The 5,748-nt window shown below is 38.5% G+C and overlaps 1 pseudogene; it reads left to right on the forward strand.

Annotated features, from left to right (window-relative positions):
• Positions 1-4,320: 4,320 nt before the first annotated feature.
• Positions 4,321-5,296, forward strand: LOC101320645 (Y-box-binding protein 1-like; annotated as a pseudogene).
• The last annotated feature ends 452 nt before the right edge of the window (positions 5,297-5,748 follow it).

The raw sequence follows: 5,748 nt of genomic DNA on the forward strand, positions 1-5,748 counted from the left end.
CTCTATGGAGAAAGTCTATAGAGAAGAACAATTTTGTCTAAGAATAAGTAGAATTTGTTTTTTTAGCTTAAGTGTAACATATCAACATCGAGTTAATTAATCAATACTAAGTAAAAAAAAAAAAATAGTTTCCAAAACACACAGTCTGTATGAGAAGACCCGAATAGATATTTTTCCAAAGAAGACATATAGATGGCCAAACAGGCAGATGAAAAGATGCTCAACTTTTCTAATCATCAGGCACATGCAAATCCAAACCACAATAATATATCACCTCACACCTGTCAGAATGGCTATCTTTAAAAAGACCACAAGTAACAAATGTTGATGAGGATGGGGAGAAAAGAGGACCCTAGTACACTATGGCTGGGTATGTAAATTGGTTCAGCTACCATGGAAAACAGTATTGAGATTCCTCAAAAAACTAAAATAGAGCTACCATATGATCCAGAAATTCCACTCCTGGGTACATATCTGAAGAAAATAAAAACACTAATTCGAAAAGATACATGTACCCCAATGTTCATAGCAGCATTATTTACAATAGCCAAGATATGGAAACAACTGAAGGAACGGATAAAGAAGATGTGATAGATCTAGATCTAGATCTAGATCTGTATATCTATTTATCTACCTATCTATCTATCTATCTAATGGAATATTACTCAGCCACAAAAAAAGAAAATTTGCCATTTGCAACAGCACTGATGGACCTGGAGGGTATTATGCTTACTGAAGTAAGTCAGACAGAGAAAGACAAATACTGTATGGTGTCACCTATATATAGAATCTAAAAAATAATCAAATAATGAATATAACAAAACAAAAACAGGCTCACGGATATAGAGAACAAGATAGTGGCTACCAGTGGGGAGGACCAAGATAGGGGTAGGGGATAAAGAGGTACAAACTACTATGCATAAAATAAATAAGCTACAGTATATATTGTATAGCGCATGGAATATAACCAGTATTTTATAATTTTAAATGGAGTATAATCTATAAAAATATTGAATCACTATGTTGTACACCTGAAACTAATATAATATTGTAAATCAACTGTACTTCAATTAAAAAAGAGATATCCACTATATTTTCCTTGGTTTAATTTCTGCTTATTCTCTTTTTCCTCTCATTAATTGTGATGTTTTATTATGTTTTCTGATTATCTTGTTGATTATCTTCCCACTTCTAACAGTCAGAATTACACTGATCACTTCTATTACATGAAAATTCTGTTCCCATTATTGCCATAATCTTGAACAGCCTTTCTCCCAAGATGAGCCCTAGTGGTCTATATTATAGCTATTGATATAATTCTGCTGCCTTCTAATTGCAGCGTTGCAGATGAGAAATCCAAGGTTAGTCTGATTCTCTTTCATGTGTGTTTCCTTCTTCTCTCTTCCCCCTGCTTTCTGTTTGACAGCTTTCAATATTTTTGTCTTTACCCTTTGAGAAGATTCAATATCATAATTTAGGAATTTCACTAGATATTTCTAGGTGTGTGTTTATTTTTATCAGTTCTCACTTAGTTTTTTTTAAATGTCATTTCAATCTTCAATTTCAAGTCTATCTGGAACTCAGGAGAAACAATGTTTTCCATTTGTTCCCCCTCTTTCCTTCCAGATATCCTATTCTTTGCTTATTATGTTTCTTGGATCTTTATCCAATTTGATTATCTTTTCCTTTTTTTATTTTGTTTTGTGCCTTGGCTTGCTTTTATGAGGCATTTCTCTTGATTTTCTAGATCTCCAATGTGATTCTCAATTGTAACTATCTTGTTTCTCAGTTTACCTATTTTATCTATTAAATATAGAGGTTTTGTTTTGTTTTCAGCTTCTGAAAGTCCCTTGGTGCTGAAACTGCATCTTTTTTGAGAGTCCTCCCACCTTTTAAAATTAATATTCTCATATGCTCTTCCAACAGCCCTCCTTCAGTGGGAACCACCTGCTCTACACCTCCTATTTAGTCATTCCGCCTTAAGATTCCAGAGTTCCCTGAAGTGATTTGTAATTTTGCTTTGCCTTTTTATGGTTTGTGATCCCTTCAGCCCCATATAGAGCAGCTTGTTTGCATTTCTTCTAGCGGTGTCAGAATGACAGGTGATAGAACATACAATGATTTTTGCTTTTTTGAACAAGAGATGATTGAACTGGCAACTATCACCCGTCTGTTGATTTTCTAGAAGAATATTTTCCTGCTCTTAGGTCTATCAACAGAAGGTACTTGGAGAAATTCCACCTGTGCAGTTCCCTTCCTGGACCACTATAAGTAGCAGGATCAGGCAGATCCTCCTTTCTAGAATCGCACAATGCAGGCAGTTAAAGCCTCTCTTTATCCCCCTTTCTCCCTTGATAACCATAAATTTGTTTTCTACATCTGGGATAAATAGGGAGATTGGGATTGACATATACGCACTACAAATATGAAATAGATAACTAATAAGGACCAACTGTTAGTACAGGGAACTCTACTCAATACTCTGTAATGACCTATATGAGAAAGGAATCTTAAAAAGAGTGGATATATGTATACATATAACTGATTCACTTTGCTGTACAGCAGAAACTAACACAACATTGTAAATCAACTATACTCCAATAAAAATTAATTTAAAAAAAGCCTCTCTTCAAGCAGTTCACAGCCTTCTGCTGGCTAAGTTCCCCCCACTTTTCCAAAAACCACAAAAATACCCAACTTCTTCCCAGGCCTGAGGAAATGAAAATCTATTCCTCTGGAACCTTGGCTCTTGCTTGGATCTAAGGATAATAAAGGCCACTCTCTCTCCTCACAATCTCTGAGATCTCTAATGTGCCCTCCAGATGCCACCAGTTTAGCTGCCTTGGGCATGGTATCATTGCATACTGTTTCAGGTAGCTGTAGCTATTTCATTTTCAATGCTATATAGTATTCCATTGATGAGTACAATTTATTCATTATACAGTTGAAAGACTTTGGGGTTATTTCCAATTTGGGGCCACTGTAAACAATTCTCTGCAAATATTCCTATAGGTGTTTCCTGGTGCACATGAGCAGGCATTTTTCTACAGCAGGGCAGTCTGCTACTCCTAGGGTGCTCTAAGACCTTTTCAGGGGTTCATGAGGTCAAAACTTTTTATAAGACGTGATTTGCTTTTTCTCACTGAGTTTACATTTGCACCAATAGTACAAAAGCAATGGTGGTAAAACTACTTAACATGAATCAAGGTAGTGGCACTATACTGCACTAGTAGTCATTGTATTATTCATCACAAGGTACCACAGTTGAAAAAAAAAGCCAGTTCCCTTTAAGAATGCCCTGTATAAGTAGGAAAAATTACTAATTGTATTAAACCTTGATTCTTGAGTAAATATCTTTTTAATATTCTGTGTAGCATTGAAAAAATATCAAGTATATAGGAAATATTTAAGAAGGGCAAAACTTCTACAAGGAAAACTCTGTAACTTCATAGAAGGACATTGAATAAGACAAATAGATGGAGAAATATACCACATTCATTAGAAGGCTCAATATTGGAAAGATGTTAATTCTCCCAAAGCTTATTCAAAGATTCAATGCACAGAGATTGCTGACATTGTTTTACATTTTTGCAAAACTCTTTAACATCTGGCTTGATGGAAGATAGCAGGATTCCTAGGTACTTGATATTTTTTGATGCTGTAATAAAAAGGATCTTTCACAAATTATCTCTTAGTGGCTGATACACAAGAATATCATTGTTTAAAAAAAATATTAGCTTTGTACCCAGCTAATGTACTAAAGTTTCTTTGTTTTATTAGTAATTAATTAATTAATTAATTTATTTATTTTTGGCTGTGTTGGGTCTTCGTTTCTGTGAGAGGGCTTTCTCTAGTTGTGGCAAGCAAGGGCCACTCTTCATCGCGGTGCACGGGCCTCTTACTATCGTGGCCTCTCGTGTTGCAGAGCACAGGCTCCAGATGCGCAGGCTCAGTAGTTGTGGCTCACGGGCCTAGTTGCTCCGTGGCATGTGCGATCTTCCCAGACCAGGGTTCGAACCCGTGTCCCCTGCATTGGCAGGCAGATTCTCAACCAATGTGCCACCAGGGAAGCCCTAAAGTTTCTTATTAATGCTAATAGTTTAATTGTAGATTTTTCCAGATTTTCTAGGTACACAATAATTTCACCAGTGAACTGTGGCAGTCTTATTTCTTCATTTATGATCTTTGTACCTTGCATTTATTTTTCTTACCTTAATGCACTGGGGAGGATCTCTACTACAATGTCAGACTGCAATTGTTATATCAGGCATCATTTTCTTTTTTGTCATTTTATAGATATTCTCTACCACATCAGGAAGGATGTCCCGTTCAGAGAGTCCTGAGCTGCACCACTGCCACCACCATCTTAGTTACTATCACACTCTGGAGGATCCACAGCTGCTACAGCTGGACCCCGTCACCATCACCACACCCATGAGCAGCCAGGCGAGACCCAGCACCGCACAGTCTGGCTCTCAGTGATGCCCATACCAAACCCCGCACCTGGAGCAGTGGGTGAAGGGAGCAGTGGCCCCAGCAGCCTCATCTAGGAGGCACCGAGAAAGTCATCACAATGAGGGTTTTGGGAAAAGTAAAAAAAGCTCAATATAAGAAACAGATATGGTTTCATCAACAGGAAGATGTTTTTGCACACCAGAATGCCAGAAAGGAAATCCCAGGAATTACCGTTGCAGTGTAAGATGTGGAGAGACTGGAGTTTGATGTTGTTGAAGGGGAAAAGGATGCAGAAGCAGCAGATGTTACAGGTCCTGGTGGAGTTCCAGAGCAAGGCAGTAGCAGAGCGTAAACAGTGCTTATAGACCCTACACGTGTGGTAGGGGTCCGCCACATGGTTGCCAGCAGAATTTTCAGAAGAGTGAGAGTGGAAAGAAAGGGATTGAAGAGGGCTCCGGAAGGCCGGGCCCAGCAGCACCATACCTACCGCAGGCACCCTACAGAGACCCTATGGACACCCCACACAGTAGCCCTGTGCAGGGAGAAGGGAGGAGGGTGCTGAGAACTAGAGTGTAGGAGAACAAGGTAGACCTGTGAGACAGAACATGTAGCAGGTTATTGACGGTGATTCTGCAGGGGCTCTTCTCGCAGAAGACAGCCTACAGAGGATAGCAGTGAAGAAGGTAAAGGAAATCAAGAAGAGGAGACCCCAGGTCAGCAGACACCTCAGCATCTATTCCACAGAAGACGCCCAGAAAACCCACTACCGCAAGGTGGCAAAGAGCCCAAAGCAGCTGAGAGTTTGACTGCTCCTGAGGCCGAGCAGGCCATGGCTGGGTAAGCGGGGCTTGCCATCTCTACCATTACCAGATTTAGTCATCCGAGGAGAGGAAATGAGTATGAAGTTCCAGCAATAAGAATGAACGAAATGGGAGAAGACCGTAAGTGCTTGCTCTTTGCCTGTTGACTGGATAGCTAGAACCATCTGCAATATCCGTGCAGCTTATGGCTTTTCTTATGTTTATCTAAAGATGTCTCTTTCTGGTTAATGACAAATGTGGGTTTTTTTAAAGCCTGTTTTTTCTCAGTATATCTTTTGAGGTTTTAAAATTGTTTTATATCTGGTCAAGTTGAGATTTTTAAGAACTCATTTTAATCTTTTTTTAATTTACTTTTTAAAATTGAAGTATAGCTGATTTACAATGTTGTGGTAGTTTCTGGTGTATGGCAAAGTCATTCAGATATATATAGATATGTGTGTGTATATATGTGTGTGTGTACATATATATATAT

Source organism: Tursiops truncatus, chromosome 8, assembly GCF_011762595.2.
Source record: "Tursiops truncatus isolate mTurTru1 chromosome 8, mTurTru1.mat.Y, whole genome shotgun sequence".
NCBI classification, from domain to species: domain Eukaryota; kingdom Metazoa; phylum Chordata; class Mammalia; order Artiodactyla; family Delphinidae; genus Tursiops; species Tursiops truncatus.